We start from the raw sequence: 17,869 nt of genomic DNA on the forward strand, positions 1-17,869 counted from the left end.
AAAGTTTCTTTAACCTTCTAGGAAAAGTATTCCCTATTTTAGAAAAGTGCATCTTTCTAGGATCGATCTTGCAATGAAACCAAACCAAATTTGAAACCAAAAAGAGGGAGAAGTATTCCTGGTATGGATTCCATAAATGTAGCTCCCAAGGTGGTAGTTCACACCCAAATCCAATCCCAAAAGCAACTCCCATATCAAATGATAGATTAAGAGTTAGGTGACAACTAGATTAATCATACTAATCATGGGCTTCAGGCCCATTAACTATATGACTCACGTCCCAAGAGTGTTACTGGCCCATTTAGGTTTGATTTGTATGGCGAGGGATCCCAACAATGACCTCACATAAGCCCACATGGGTTTGGCCCTGTCTATATGAAAAGGATTGGTCGAATTCACTGCCAAATATAGTGAACCTCTAAGCTCATCACTATGGGTTCAAAATGGGCCCAACATTTAGAATTAAATAATCATTGAGTCCAACCATCCTATGAAGGCCAAAGGATAATGGACTTAAGTAAGATATAGCCCATCAGGTAATCAACCATTAATGGTCTCTTATACTTAACATCTTAAGCGACAATGATCAAATGCCGCCCGATAGGGAAAGACCACTCCCCTGACTGCAAGGTGTAGTGTCACACTCTCTACTCAAATGGATTCCAAGAAGTAAAACCTCTCGCAAACAATTTTCTTAAAACATAATATATATATATCATATAAATATATTTTGCAAATGAAATCTCAAACATGGTTGGAATCCACTTCCCGCAGTTTACGTTTCCATCAGAGAGAGAGTGCACTCCAGATCACTCATTTTGTTCGACAAAGGGGCCAATCCTATCACTATGATCACCAACTCAAGTGAATTCTTAGGCTGCCCCAACATACCCCGATTTTGACCGCCAAAGTATCTCACTGATTGGCATATCAAAGACAACCTGATCTGACAGTCATTGTAGTATCATAATCATGTCTATGGATTATGTGTAACTTTCCAATTTTTGCCCATAAATCTCCAAGGGGTTCAGTGTTTCAATCAAGCACACACTACATGTGCTTCAGGTCTAACCCTAGCAATTGAGATAAGCTACTCTAATTTCTTTGACAGCACATTAGTGATAAATGTGGTAGGATAAACTCCCCAAGTCTATCCAATGGCTGATAACAATTTAAACTAACACAAGCCTCATAATTGTCTAGTTTCAGGGGTAATTTCACAGAAACATACCAATGACAACAAGAAGTCATGAAATCTGTTGTGGACCCTTGTTTGTTATTTTTCAAGATGACTACGCAGGACTCCACCGTAAAGGTGTAACCAAATGTAGACTTTCTACCATCTGGGTCAGAATAGAATAGTCTTTAGTGAACTACATAGGTATTTGATTATGTTTTTCACAATGGTCCAATGCTCCTATCCTAGGTTTGACTGGTATGTATTTACCACACTCATAGCCTAAGCAATGTCTGGTCGAGTGCACAACATAGAATACATGATGTTCCATATGGCTAAGGCATAGGGAACCTCTCTCATGTCCTCAATCTCCTCATGGGTCTCAAGTGACATGCACATGGAGAGAATGACTTCGTGCCTGAAAAGAACAAATCCCTTCTAAGTAGATTGGGATAATCATATTATCCTTTTATATCTATCTCTATAGAGTTGAAGTCCCAAGATGTAGAAGGCTTCTCCAAGATCTTTTAAGGAGAATTGCTGTGAAAGCCATACCTTCACCATAGTTAAAATTCCTACATCATTCCCAATGAGTAGAATGTCATCTACATAAAGATTTAAAAATGTAACCTTTTCTCCCACTATATTTCTGAAAACATAGGGTTCATCCGGATTCTTCTCAAAGTTAAACTATTTAATCATAGAGACAAATTGGATGTTCCAACTTCTAGAAGCTTGCTTCAACCCATATATGGACCTGTTAACTTTACACACCATATGTTCCGGACCCGAGGCAACAAAGCCATGCAGTTGTTGCATATAGATATCTTCAATAAGATCTCCATTCAAGAACGCGGTTTTGACATCCATATGCCAAATCTCATAGTCATAGTGAGCAACTATGGCTAACAGAATCCGTATGGATTTGAGCATGGCCACTAGTGGAAAGATTACCTCATAATCGACTCTTTCTTTCTGAGTGTACCCTTTCACTACAAGCGGAGCTTTATAGGTATCAACCTTTCCATTAAGGCTCTTCCTCCTCTTGTAAATTCATTTGCAACTATTTTCTTTAACCCAGGGGGTGGGTCTACAAGAGTCCAAACTCTGTTGGTTTTCATTGAGTCCATCTTAACTTTCATGGCATCTACCATCTTCAAGGAATTTATGTCCAACATAGCTTCCGTATAAGTCATAAAATCTTCCTCACTATTTGTAGTTTCCATCAAGTAACTTTCATGATCATAGCCATAATGAACTGGAAGTCAAAACACCTAGGTAGATTTTCTAAGTTGGGTGTTATCTAGAACCTGTGGGTTATCTCCAAATACTCTTCTTTCATCAAATATATCATTCAGGATACACTCTTCTTTTAGGAAGTAGGCATTTCGACTAACAAACAACTTTTGTTCACTCGGGTCATAGAAAAGATACCCTATGGAACCCTTAGGGTAGCCTATAAATAAGCAATGACTGGTCTTGGATTCCAATTTTTCTACACTTATTCTTTTAACATGCACTAGACAACCCCATATTTTCAAATGTCTTACACTTGGTTTCCAATTGGTCCAAAGCTCATAAGGAGTCTTAGGAACTGATTTGGTCAGAACCCGGTTCAGCATGTATATTGCAGTCTCCAATGCAAGACCCCAAAAGGATATAGGTAGTTCTGAATGGACAAGGAGTGATCAGACCATATCTAATAGAGTCTGGATTCTTCTCTCTAACACACCATTTAATAATGGTGTAGTACGAGGAGACAACTGTGATATAATCCCATTGTCCTTTATGTAGTCCCTGAATTCATTGTAAAGATATTCACCTCCGCAATTTGATCAAAGGATTTTGATGTGTCTCCCCAACTGTTTCTTGACTTCTTGTCTAAACTTCATGAACTTTTCAAAGGATTCAGACTTATGTCTCATTAGATACACATAACTATACCGAGAATAATCATCGGTGAAAGTTCTGAAATAACAGTGTTGGTTTCGAGTCCTAGTATTCTTGCGACCACATACATCAATATGTATTAGTTCAAGTGTGCTTGTAGATCTTTCAGTCTTACTTGTAAAATGGTTGTTTTATCATCTTACCTTGGAGGCAAGGCTCACATATTGGTAGATTTTCTAAAGTTAGAAAATCTAGAGGACCATCCTTTACCAATCTTGTGATACATTCTATATTGATTTGGCCAAGAGAATGACGGATGACATAGAAATCAATCTCAAGTCCTCTATAAATAAGAAATTTGTTATCCAATTTAATTGTAATCTTGTCACTAAATAAAATAGAATAACCATTCTTATATAACTTAGAAATTGAAATCAAATCTCTTCTAAGTAACGGTACATAAAGACAATCTTTTAATGTTACAATTCCTTCTCTGAAAATTATATCTATTGTTCCTATAGTAGTAGCTGTAACTATTGCAGAAGTTCCCTAGTACAACATCACCTAGTAATCATTCAGCCATCTACTTTCCTTGAACCCCTGCAATGTGTTACATGCATAAGTGGAAGCCCTAGAGTCAATACACCAGGATGCAGAAGTGACCAACACATTGGTCTCTATGACAAGAGATTTGAAATTACCTTCTTTGTTCATGTGGGATTCTAGATACTGAGGAAATTCCTCTTTCAGTGCCTAGTTTGCTTGTAGAAGTGACATTCATTTGTTTACTTGTCTCTCTCTTTGGCTTTTTCAGCTTGCCTACGTTCTTCTGAGCCCTAATTTTACCCTTCCTCTTTCTCTTGACAAAAGGAAAAGGGAGGATTATACATGATCCAAAAAAACAGTATCTTCCAAAGTTGGTGTTCACGCCCAAAGAGGACACCAAGATCCGCTCCTGCTGAAGATGACATAGCTGTAGATGGAACGGAACCAGCAGAATGCATCCTACACACTAGATCCTCCTCAAGAATCCTCTAGAAACTCTGAGCACCAAGTATTTTTAGTCTTTTCGGCAAAGCTGATGTCAAGAAATAATTTCTTGGTTTCTTTCTTCTTCAAAGATCGAATCTTGTAAGAAAGGATGGCGGCGTTTGGAGGAGAACTCCTGGGATGAAGATGGCTAAATAGCATTGATGTGTGGCTCATTGTGACACTAGCAAGTGCACTAGCCGTTCAAGTAATAAAATAGTGAGTGAAGTATCGTTCCCACGAGGATTTAGGAAACAATTACCAATACTAAATTGAACATTTCTTATCTGATCAACAAATAAATCAAAACTCTAATGAAAGCTAAGAAATCCTAAATTAAAATCTATCTAAATCATTGGTCCAATTGCCTTCAATTCAGGTTAGAAGAGTAAGCAGTAAATGTCAATCTCAGAATTCAGCAATCTATCAATTTGGATCATTCGAATGAATCATGATTGAGCCTTGGTTTGGTGAAACCCCAAGGTCATGAACAGCCTCTCTCAAGCGCATGTTCATCCTATGCATGAGTGACGGTTCTTCTATCTCTAGCAAGAATCTAATCCCCATGCATGCATTTCTTCAAACACTTCTAAGGCATCAATTCAAATCTGAATTGATCACCAACTGAATTGTGCAAGTTATCTCTAACCTTGCACTCAATTCAGTTCTTGAATAGTAGATCTGAATTCCTAGAGTCTCTCTCAAGCACTCTAGGAATTCCAAGCTGTAGATTAATTCGCCCAATCTGAAATTTGCAGATCTGAATTCTCTTTCAAGCAATTCAGATCTTGCAATCTCAGATCTGAGAATTCAGATCTGAGTTTTGAAGGTTAGTTGGCCGAATTGATCTGCAATCACACCCTTATTCAAGAAACTTCAAGTACAATGCATGATCATTTGAATGAATCAAAAAGAATTAGATTGCTGAACTGAAATTTTACAAGCTGAAATACATCAAGGAAGAATGGAAACAAGGAGAAAGAAGAAAGAACATATAACTAAGAAACTGAATTCAAATCAAAAGAGAATGAAACTACAAATGATTTATTACAAAAAATCTTTGAATCACAATCCCTCAATTCGAACTCACCTTCTTCTTCTAGCTTGCTTGTCTTGAACTTCCTTCAGCCCTTCTTCTTCTTCTTCCTTGCGCCTAACCTTCTTCTCTTCTCTTCTCTCAAGGTGGCTGAACCTCTAAGAGTGGGAGAGCCTTTCTCTCAAGCAATTGAACAACTTTCTCCCCTCCTAGAGGCCTCCTTATATAGTTTTTCAAGGGGGCTCTTGCCCCTTCTTGAAGCCTCTAGAATGGGATGTATTACACCCCTCATGAACCTTCTAGAGTGCTCCCTCCTTCTCTTCAAGAAACTCCTAGAAGTTGCCGCCCCTAGCTCCCTTTGGGCTGCTATTTGGGCTACAACTTAGCTTGCTTTTGAGCTCATGTGGGCTACACTCTAGGCTGTTATTTGGGCTAAAAATGGGCCTTCCTTGCTGGGCCGAATTCTCCTCATAGCTAGGCTTCTTCCCTTGGATTTTCCAAAGAGTTTCACTTGCTCTTCTTGGGCCGAATGAAATTCTCTTGCTCTCATGGCTGGGCCGGGCTGAACTTGATAAATTTTTGGGTTTTCTTTTCTTGCTTTTGCCTTCTTTTTGTTGATTTGGCTCCCCCTGAAATCTTTCTTGCAATCAAGCTAAAATACGGCAAAAATTTAATTAAACCATTATAAAATTTCATGCAAAAACCTCATAAAATATAGATAAATTGTAAGTTCATCAAATACCCCCACACTTAAGCTTTTGCTTGTCCTCAAGCAAAGACATCAGCCATAAACTTAACATTCCCCCCTTCTGTTCTCACCATTTACCTGGTGAACTTTTTAAGATAGAAATGCATTGAGTAGTCGGGGAACTTTTGTAAGTGCTTAACTCTTATTCTTGTAAATTACCATTTAAGATATGTATCAGATCCGAGGAAAGGAGAATATGAATTTCATCATAGTCTAGCCTTCACTCCTAATTCATATATAAATCAGCTCTTTAATTGTCAAGGTTAATAATCAAATTTCACTGAGTTTCACATCTGTAACTAAATCTCAATGAGAGTTCAACTTTAGAGTGCCCCTTTGAACCTCGATTGTCACCACAATTACTTATTTCTAAGGGTGAGTGCATTTTATGCTCCATCTCACCTTTTTTTTTTTCTTTTTTTTTCTTTTCGGTGTGAGTGCATTTTATGCTCCATCTCACACTTTTCTCTCTCTTTTTTTTTTTTTTTTTTTTTTTTTTTTTGGTGTGAGTGCATCTTATGCTCCATCTCACACTGGTCACTTGTTTGAGGTAGGTAAATAGGACTCATGTTCTAAGCTGCTAGTTTTACTATTCAGCTCAGAATAGCGGAGTCAATTTGGGCTTTTGTCCTTCTTTGCAATTATTGAACCTCAAGAATTAGCACTTCAGATGTGCACTAGCTCTCTTGACCATTAACAATGAAATCAAGGGCTTCCATACACATGAAGGAAGTTAGGGCTAGTCATGCTGAAAGGCATATTCAGCTCCCCTTTTCTCCTGCATAAATCAAATTGGGTCATTTACAAGAATAAAAACTTAACAAGTACATCAGTCTCCCTCAACTCATTGAATTCCTTCTTAAAAAAAATCATCAAATAAATAGTAATGAACTTGAGGGGTTCCAGTCTTTTTTTTTTTTTTTTTTTTTTTTGTGATGTCATTGCTTGCATATGTGTGTTGGGGTGCATGAGGTGCATGGTTTCAACCCCCATACCCTAGCCTCGGGCTCACTCCCCCACACTTGAGATGAACATTGTCCTCAATGTTCGTAGTGTTAGGGAGTCACACTTGCTAGAGCAAACTGAAGAAAAGAAAATGATGAACTGAGTCCTTAAAGAATTGGAATTTTGAGAAAAAGATCTTTATTTTACTAACTAATATTCTAAAAAGATAAATGACAAAAAGATTCCTTAACTTGTTCATGAGCAAGCATAAGAGATTATTGGTTATCTAGATAAACAGTGGATGGAGGGGGTACAGTACTGCCCATTAAATATGGTTTCAGGCGCTGACCATTTACTTTAAACGTGCCCTGAACTGGGTGGGTGAGTTCTATAGCCCCATGGGGAAAAACCTGTGAAATGGTAAAGGGTCCAGACCACCTGGATCTCAGCTTACCTGGAAACAAGCGGAGACGGGAATTATATAACAATACCTGTTGGCCCACATAAAAGTCCCGTCTCAGCAAGTTCTTATCATGCCAGTTTTTTATTCTTTCTTTATAAACTTTGGCATTCTCATAGGTGGTAAGTCTGAATTCATCCAATTCATTCAATTGCAACCGCCTTTTAGCCCCTGTGGCCTGAATGTCAAAATTTAAGAATTTAAGAGCCCAATAGGCCTTGTGTTCCAATTCAACTGGTAAATGGCATGCTTTACCAAAGACCAATCTGTAGGGGGACATGCCAATAGGTGTCTTAAATGCAGTTCTGTATGCCCATAATGCATCATCTAATTTGATGGACCAATCTTTTCTGGTGGATGCTACAGTCTTTTCCAGAATTCTTTTGAGTTCCCTGTTAGCCAACTCCACTTGGCCACTGGTTTGAGGGTGATAAGGGGTAGCTAATTTATGTGTAATTCCATATTTCTGCATTAACCTCTCAAATTGGCTATTGCAGAAGTGAGTTCTCCTATCACTAATTATAGCTCGCGGAGTGCCAAATCGGGAGAATAGATTCTTTAGGAAGTGTACTACCCTTCTTGAGTCATTTGTGGGTAAAGCCATGGCTTCTACCCATTTGGATACATAGTCAACTGCAACGAGGATGTACTTATTCCCAAAAGAATTCGGGAAAGGTCCCATGAAATCTATACCCCAAACATCAAAGATTTCACAGATTAAAATATTGGAAAGGGGCATTTCATTCCGTCGGGAAATGTTTCCCGATCTTTGGCATTTGTCACATGTGGACACATACCGATGGGCATCTTTGAAGAGTGTGGGCCAATAAAAACCTGATTGCAAAACCTTGGCTGCCGTGCGACTAGCTCCAAAATGACCTCCTGCTTCTTTATCATGGCAAAATTGGAGTACCGACTCCATCTCCTCCTCGGGGACACATCTCCTTATGATCTGATCTGCACACAATTTATACAAAAAGGGTTCCTCCCACAGATAGTATTTTACATCAGAAAAGAATTTCTTTTTCTGTTGATATGAAAGGTTAGGAGGAAGGACTTGTGCAGCTAGATAATTAGCAAAATCAGCATACCAAGGATATGAGTATTTCTGTATTGAGTACAACTGCTCATCCGGAAATTCTTCTCGAATGTTGCTGGTTATCTCCTCTTTTGAGCTTACCGTGTCCAACCGGGAGAGATGGTCAGCAGCCAGGTTTGCAGCACCCTTCAGGTCTCTAATCTCAATGTCAAACTCTTGCAATAAAAGGATCCACCTGATCAGTCTTGGTTTTGAGTTTTACTTGGTAAGCAAGTGCCTTAATGCCGAGTGATCTGTGTGGACAACAACCTTGGATAATATCAGATATGAACGAAACTTATCAAGTGCAAATATTACTGCTAACAGCTCCTTTTCTGTGGTGGTGTAATTGAGTTGGGGTCCAGTCAAGGTTCTGCTAGCATAGTAAATTGGCTGAAAATGTTTGTTCATTCTTTGTCCTAAAACAGCTCCTATAGCAAAATCACTCGCATCACACATCAATTCAAATGGGAGGGTCCAATCTGGTGCTATCATGATAGGTGCATGGATCAATTTGTCTTTCAAGATGTTGAAAGCATGAAGACATTCAGTTGAAAATTCAAAAGGCACTTCTTTCTGAAGCAAGGTAGATAATGGCTTGGAAATTTTTGAGAAATCTTTAATAAACCTTCTATAGAATCCGACATGTCCTAAGAAACTTCTCAAAGAACGAATAGATGTTGGGGTTGGTAATTTTTCAATTGCCTCCACCTTGGCCTTGTCGACTTCTATACCTCTTTGAGAGATCTTGTGTCCAAGCACTATGCCTTCTTGCACCATAAAATGACATTTCTCCCAATTCAACACAAGATGTGTTTCTTTACATCTAGTAAGCACCTGTTCCAGATTATTCAAACATGCATCAAATGAAGAGCCAAAAACTGAAAAATCATCCATGAAGATCTCAATAAATTTTTCAACCATATCAGAAAATATAGACATCATACATCGCTGAAAGGTTGCTGGGGCATTGCATAACCCAAAGGGCATCCTTCGGTATGCAAAGGTTCCATATGGGCAAGTAAAAGTGGTCTTTTCTTGATCTTCTGGTGCAATTGGTATCTGGTTATACCCTGAATATCCATCCAAGAAACAATAATACTCATGCCCGGCTAGCCTCTCCAACATTTGATCCATAAATGGGAGAGGGAAATGGTCCTTCCGGGTGGCTTCATTTAATTTTCTATAGTCAATACACACACGCCATCCGGTAATGGTTCTAGTAGGGATGAGTTCATTTTTCTCATTTGGAACAACAGTCGTACCCCCTTTTTTGGGCACAACTTGCACAGGGCTTACCCAAGAAGTATCAGAAATAGGATAAATGATCCCAGCATCTAACAACTTAATTATTTCAGCCTTTACCACTTCTTTCATGTTGGGATTCAGGCGCCTTTGGGGCTGAACGGAAGGCTTGCTGTCCTCTTCCATCAAAATTCTGTGAGTGCAGATTGATGGATTAATGCCTTTGATATCTTCTACCTTCCAAGCTATAGCATTTTTGTGTTCCCGTAGCACTCTTAATAATTTTTCTCTTTGTAAGGGATTCAGTGCTGCGGAAATTATCACGGGGAGATCTGATGGTTCCTCAAGGAAAGCATACTCTAAATGGGATGGTAATTGCTTCAGTTCAAGGGTGGGGGGTTCTTGGGGTGATGGCTTACCTGATGGTCCGGGCAATTTGCCTAAGTTCTCTAATTTAAGAAACCCCTTTCCCTTGAATTGAGGCTTATCATTCAGGTATGCTATCATGAGGTTTATTTTTTTATTTTCTGTTTCTTCAAGTTCTCCCTGCTGGAGGCAGAGTTCAAGAGGATCAGTTATTCTACTTACCTGGAAGCATTCATCAATTGTCAATTCAATGGCATCAATCATAAAACAAGAATCATCACTAGAGGGTGCATGTTTCATAGCATCAGACATTTTAAAAATTATCTCCTCATCTTGTATCCTAAGGCTGAGTTGTCCTTGTTGGACATCAATCATTGCTTTCCCGGTAGCCAGGAAAGGTCTCCCTAGGATAAGCGGGACCTCCACATCTTCTTGCATGTCTAACACAATGAAATCAACTGGAAAAATGAATTTGTCAACTTTAACTAACACATCTTCTATGATCCCCCTAGGATGTCTAATGGATCTATCAGCCAATTGTAATGCCACTCTAGTGGGTTGGGGTTCATTCAACCCCAATTTCTTGAAGATAGAATATGGCATTAAATTGATGCTAGCTCCCAGGTCACATAAAGCTTTTTCAATTTTTAAACTGCCAATGGTACAAGGAATAGTGAAACTCCCTGGATCTTTGAGTTTCTGAGGCAGCTTGTTCAGAAGGATAGCAGAACATTCCTCATTTAATGCAACTGTAGCCACATCTCCCAGTTTCCTTTTGTTTGCCAATAATTCCTTCAAAAACCTTGCATAGTGTGGCATCTGGGCTAAAGCATCAGCAAAAGGAATATTAATATGTAAACTTTTAAATATTTCAAGAAACTTACCAAATTCCTTCTCCAATTTTTGTTGCTTCAGCCTGTTAGGGAATGGAACTTGTGGTTGTTGGTGCATCCCTTGTTGTGCTTCTGGTTGTTCCGTCTTCTGTTGTCTGGTTCCAAGGCTTGTTTCTGCCTTGGGTTCAGCCCAATTCTTCTTTTCTACCTCAGGCAACTCTTTTCCACTTCTTAAGGTAATAGCTTGCACCTGCTCTCGTGGATTCACTTCAGTGTTGCTTGGAAGAGTTCCCGGCAGTCTGGAAGAGATTAATTGTGCCAATTGCCCCACTTGGTTTTCCAGGTTTTTGATTGAGGCTTCCTGGTTCTGGAACCTAGTTTCTGCACCTGCTATAAATTTTGTCATCAGTTCCTCCAAATTGGATTTCGGTTCAGGCTGATGATAAGTCTGGTGGAACGGCTTGGAAATATGCTGATTTGGCCAGGACTGGTTTGAATGTCCCCTCCATCCTGGATGAAAAGTATGGTGACTCTGGTAACCCTGCTGTCTTGACGAATTGCTGACATAGTCAACTTGTTCAGTAGATGGTCTGAACTGATTGCCAACTTGGCAGTCTGTACTGATGTGGCCTCCCCCACACAATTCACAATTAAGAGGCTGCACATGCATGGCAGCTATCTGCATTTCATCTATTTTTTTACTGAGTGCTCCTATTTGTGCAGCTAGTGCTGTATAAGTGTCAACATTATGCAAGCCTTGCTGCTTCCTAGTTTGAGTCCTTTCCGAATGCCATTGATAATTGTTGGCTGCCATTTCCTCAATAAGTGCATGGGCAACCTCAGGAGTTTTATTATTTATGGATCCTCCGGCTGCAGCATCTAATATGGTCTTATTTGAGTCAGTAAGACCATTATAGAAAGTCTGCACTTGCAGCCAAATGGGGAGGCCATGGTGAGGAACTCTCCTTAACAGTTCCTTGTATCGTTCCCATGACTCATATAAAGATTCCCCCTCTTGCTGGAAAAAAGTAGTGATGTCATTCCTCATTTTAGCAGTTTTAGAAGGGGGAAAATATTTAGAGAGAAAACGGCTGGCCATTTCGTCCCATGTGGCTATAGATCCTGCCGGTAATGAGTTCAACCAAGCTTTGGCTTTATCCTTCAAAGAAAATGGGAATAACCTCAGCCGGATGGCATCATCACTTACCCCATTGTGTTTGAAGGTGTCACAGATTTCCAAGAAGTTAGCAATATGGGCATTCGGATCCTCATGGGCCATACCACAAAACTGAACCGTATTTTGTATCATTTGGATTATGGCCGGTTTAATTTCGAAGTTATTGGCAACAATAGTTGGCCTGATAATGCTGGAGACAGTCCCGGTGAGGGTAGGCTTGGCATAATCCATCATAGTTCTTTGTTCAGCCATTTCTTGTGCTTCTTGTCTGACTTGCTTAGCAACTCTCAAACGGACACGGAGAGTCCGTTCAATCTCTGGGTCGTAAAGGATTTCTTCCAGTTCAGGTCTGCTTGTCATAAACTGTTAAAGTCAAAGCAATAAAAATGCCAATATTCACAAAAGAAAATAAATAACTAATCCTATCACACTGAAAATGTAAAGTGAAGTATTGGAATACAAAACCTACATCCTATCATGAATAAATGAAGCCGATTATACTAAAAGCAGATTTAAACCAATCATCTTATTCAAGGTTCCTTTATCTACATCCATTGATTGCAACATCTGAATTCAGACCCAATTTAGATCTGAGTTCAGATCTACAAGTCTTTGGTATTGTTAGTCTAGAGAAATTAATAAATAATAATTCAGATCTGAGCTGGATATCTCATACACACTCATTGGTATACACTACAATATACATCCATTAAGGTTGGAATCAATTCTGTGATGCTTTAGGGCTGAAATCAGATCTGATCTAAAAAAAAAATTTAAAAGGATCTGAAATAAACTAAAACCAGTCCTGAGTTAGGCTTGGGTTAAAAACTCTACAATTGAAGCTCAAACCTGTATAGCTGATGCATATCAAACACTTGCTAAGACCTGAAAATTGGGTCTGCAATGTTTGGTATTGCAAGCTATTCGGCCCATACAACTTTTGTAGAAATCTGAAATCAGGTCTGCTAACTGTTGCACTATAGCAGCCCTGCTACAGATCTGAATGCTAAAAGAAATACTTGGAAAGTGCTAATTTTTCTTAAATATCTGAGGCATAACAATTATTCAATCCAAACATACACCTCCTTAGCTAATGTAGCTCGGTTACAAGTGGGTAAAGCCAAGAATTCAGTCCACCCAGAATTCATAGTATGCTCTGTATCAGTTCAGTCCTCACATCATATCAACTGAATTTCAGATTTGAATTTCTCTCATTCCTTGCTATCCATTCACCCTTGAGGCAGGTTGGATGTATCCTAGGGTGGATTGGGGTAGTGATGGCACCCAATTCACCTCAAACTTGCATCGGTTCAGATCTGAGTTCAGAGGAATTCAGATCTGAACTGAGCAGATCTGTAACAGCAGAATTCAGATCTGAATTCAAGTCTGAGTTTGGATCTGAATTCTCAATTGCCTTACCTTCAGTTATTGCTACCAAAATGTTTTTGGGGAATAGCAGAAGTGCCCTAGGGTGAATTGGGGTGGTGATGACACCCAATTCCCCTCAAAATTGCATCAGTTCAGCTCTGAGTTCAGAGGAACTCAGATCTGAACTGTTGCAGATCTGCTGTAGCAGAATTCAGATCTGAACTCAGATCTGAGTTCTGATCCGAATTCTCAATTGCTCCTCTTATTGTTCAAAAGATCTCCCCTTTGTTTTTTTTAATTTGTTTTTTTCTTTTTGTAATGAAAGAAAGAAAAAAAAAAATAAAGTCTGAAACACAAGCAACTCTTTTCGGCTGAGTGCTGCAGATCTGAAATCTGCTGATCTGAGTGCCGAATGCAACTCAGATCTGCAACACTCATGTTTTTTGTGAAATTTTTTTTTCTTTTTTTTTTTTTATTTTTGAAGGGAACAACATCAAGATTGAATAGAAATCAAATATGCCTTTATTAAAATGAAACTGAAACCAGAAAAAGAGAGTAATCTACTTAAGAAAGAAGAAACATAACTACATGAGTACAGCAGTTGCAGTCCAAGCTGAAATGAAAAAGTTAGCAAATTAACCCAACTATGAATGCAATGCTGAATGAGATCAGATTAAGAATGCTCAATGTTTCCTAATATTGCTTCTCTAAATCCCCGGCAACGGCGCCAAAAACTTGATGTGTGGCTCATTGTGACACTAGCAAGTGCACTAGCCGTTCAAGTAATAAAATAGTGAGTGAAGTATCGTTCCCACGAGGATTTAGGAAACAATTACCAATACTAAATTGAACATTTCTTATCTGATCAACAAATAAATCAAAACTCTAATGAAAGCTAAGAAATCCTAAATTAAAATCTATCTAAATCATTGGTCCAATTGCCTTCAATTCAGGTTAGAAGAGTAAGCAGTAAATGTCAATCTCAGAATTCAGCAATCTATCAATTTGGATCATTCGAATGAATCATGATTGAGCCTTGGTTTGGTGAAACCCCAAGGTCATGAACAGCCTCTCTCAAGCGCATGTTCATCCTATGCATGAGTGACGGTTCTTCTATCTCTAGCAAGAATCTAATCCCCATGCATGCATTTCTTCAAACACTTCTAAGGCATCAATTCAAATCTGAATTGATCACCAACTGAATTGTGCAAGTTATCTCTAACCTTGCACTCAATTCAGTTCTTGAATAGTAGATCTGAATTCCTAGAATCTCTCTCAAGCACTCTAGGAATTCCAAGCTGTAGATTAATTCGCCCAATCTGAAATTTGCAGATCTGAATTCTCTTTCAAGCAATTCAGATCTTGCAATCTCAGATCTGAGAATTCAGATCTGAGTTTTGAAGGTTAGTTGGCCGAATTGATCTGCAATCACACCCTTATTCAAGAAACTTCAAGTACAATGCATGATCATTTGAATGAATCAAAAAGAATTAGATTGCTGAACTGAAATTTTACAAGCTGAAATACATCAAGGAAGAATGGAAACAAGGAGAAAGAAGAAAGAACATATAACTAAGAAACTGAATTCAAATCAAAAGAGAATGAAACTACAAATGATTTATTACAAAAAATCTTTGAATCACAATCCCTCAATTCGAACTCACCTTCTTCTTCTAGCTTGCTTGTCTTGAACTTCCTTCAGCCCTTCTTCTTCTTCTTCCTTGCGCCTAACCTTCTTCTCTTCTCTTCTCTCAAGGTGGCTGAACCTCTAAGAGTGGGAGAGCCTTTCTCTCAAGCAATTGAACAACTTTCTCCCCTCCTAGAGGCCTCCTTATATAGTTTTTCAAGGGGGCTCTTGCCCCTTCTTGAAGCCTCTAGAATGGGATGTATTACACCCCTCATGAACCTTCTAGAGTGCTCCCTCCTTCTCTTCAAGAAACTCCTAGAAGTTGCCGCCCCTAGCTCCCTTTGGGCTGCTATTTGGGCTACAACTTAGCTTGCTTTTGAGCTCATGTGGGCTACACTCTAGGCTGTTATTTGGGCTAAAAATGGGCCTTCCTTGCTGGGCCGAATTCTCCTCATAGCTAGGCTTCTTCCCTTGGATTTTCCAAAGAGTTTCACTTGCTCTTCTTGGGCCGAATGAAATTCTCTTGCTCTCATGGCTGGGCCGGGCTGAACTTGATAAATTTTTGGGTTTTCTTTTCTTGCTTTTGCCTTCTTTTTGTTGATTTGGCTCCCCCTGAAATCTTTCTTGCAATCAAGCTAAAATACGGCAAAAATTTAATTAAACCATTATAAAATTTCATGCAAAAACCTCATAAAATATAGATAAATTGTAAGTTCATCAAGCATCTCTTCTCTCTGGAGTCTATATGAGATCTGGTCTCAATTCGCAGAAAGCTTTCTTACTTACTACTCCTGTTCAAAATCTGATGTTTTTCTCTTAGGGTTTCTCCTCTTTCTTCTTCTTGATTAAGAAATCTCCTACTTAGGAGTTATCCCAATCCAAATCAGTATTTGGATAAGGGATTATCTTAATCTTATCTGCAAATTAAGTTAGCTTACTCCTTATCATATCAGGAGGTTACCAGATTCAAATCTGATTTGAATTTGGTCTCCTAGAGTGGATAAGGTTAAAGGCCCAATCCTTTTACTAACATTAATCTTAGATTCGCCCCATAGATGGGTGATCATATCAGCCCAGCTCAAAATGGGCTTTTGGCCCATTAAGTGTTTAGTGTTTGACTAGTTTCCAATCTGCTGCCTAGTTGGGCTTCTTTGTATGGCATGGGACCCAAGCATTGATCTATACAACAGCCACATGGGTTCGGCCCAACCTATATTACAAGGCCTAGCCGAATTCACTAAAAAACTCAGTGAACCCCTGAGCCCATCATATGGACCCTATGGGCCCAACACTTACATTAAGTGGTCCCTGGGACAAGCCATCTTATAAAAACCCAGGGACTGTGGGCAGGTGCAAGATTAGCCCATCAAGTATTATCCTAAATGGTCTTACACTTAACCTCTCAGCCCTTAAGGATCAGGCACTGCCTGACAAGAGAGGGCCTCTCCCTCGGTTGCAAGGAACAGTGCCGCACTCTCTACTCACATGGATCCCGGGAATTAAAACCATTTGCAAATACTTTGAAACCGTACATATATATATATATATCATATATAAATTTTTCAAAACAAAATTCCAACAATTGAAATCAACTGCCGACCGTTTGGTTTCCATCAGAGATAGTGCATTCCCGATCATTACCTTTGTCCGACAAAGGGGCTGATCCTGTCACTATGATCACCCACTCAAATGAATTCTCAGACTGTCCCAACATACCCAAGTTTTGATCCTTGCTGAGGATCTGACTAATTGGCATATCAAAGACAGCCCGATCTGACACCTAGTGAAGTGTCATAATCGAGTCTAGGGGTCAGGTGTAACTTTCCAGTTTTGCCCATCTGTCTCCAAGGTCCAGGGCAAAACTAGAAATCTGGTCCGGTTCAAGGATTCAAGTAATCCCATACTGCATTGCCTTGGGTCTTACCCTAGTGGTCAAGACAGGCCGTCCCAACACTTGGTGGCACACCAGTATCAGCCTTGGTAGGTTAAATCTCCCCAGACATATCCAATGGCTGTGAACATTTAAAACTAGCATGAGCCACTATAAGTGTCCAGTTTTAGGGTCTTGCACAAAATTATACCAAACAACATGAATCAAACATGCACTTTTATTTATTTACACTAAGTATCAAAAGTACATCAAATTAGATTGAAGCTAAGGGCATACAAAACTGTCTAACAGCTCCCACTTGCACTTAGGTCCAATCTGGTACAAGCCGGAGTCCCATACTTTCCACGTGTTTCTCAAACACCTTCTGTATTAGTGGCTTAATCAATGGGTCTGCCACATTATCCGCTGCTACCTTCTAAATTAGGACGTCCCCTCTACCAACGATCTCCTGCAGTACATGGTACTTCCTCTCGATGTGCTTTGACTTCGAGTGGGCCTGAGGCTCTTTAGCCTGGGCGATCGCTCCATTGTTGTCACACAAAAATGGGATGGGTGATGTGCTGGATGGAATCACTCCCAATTCGTATATGAATTTCTTCATCCACATGGCTTCCTTGGCAGCTTCACTTGCGGTAGTAATGTACTCGGCCTCGGTTGTGGAATCTGCAGTGGACCCCTGTTTGCTGCTTTTCCAGCAAACAGCACACGATCCTATCATGAAAATATACCCAGATGTAGACTTTCTATCATCTGTATCTGATTGGAAATCAGCATCAGTATACCCTAGAACCTGTAGTGAACTACCATCGAATACCAGACAAAATTCTTTTGTCCTTCGAAGGTATTTAAGTATGCTCTTCACAGTAGTCCAATGCTTATGCCCTGGGTTGGCTTGGAATCTGCTTACCACAGTCACCACTTGAGCAATGTTCGGACGAGTGCACAGCATGGCATACATGATGCTCCCTACGGCTAAGGCATAGGGAATGTCTCTCATGC

General features: G+C 39.5%; 1 non-coding gene across 1 annotated transcript; it reads left to right on the plus strand.

The window, feature by feature from the left end:
• Positions 1–11,751: 11,751 nt before the first annotated feature.
• On the plus strand, positions 11,752–11,858 carry LOC148852709 (small nucleolar RNA R71). The gene has a single exon (XR_016100018.1). It is a non-coding gene; the product is annotated as a small nucleolar RNA R71 (small nucleolar RNA).
• The last annotated feature ends 6,011 nt before the right edge of the window (positions 11,859–17,869 follow it).

Source organism: Nelumbo lutea, chromosome 5 (genome assembly GCF_056320005.1).
Source record: "Nelumbo lutea isolate HS-2025 chromosome 5, American lotus-T2T, whole genome shotgun sequence".
Lineage (NCBI taxonomy): Eukaryota > Viridiplantae > Streptophyta > Magnoliopsida > Proteales > Nelumbonaceae > Nelumbo > Nelumbo lutea.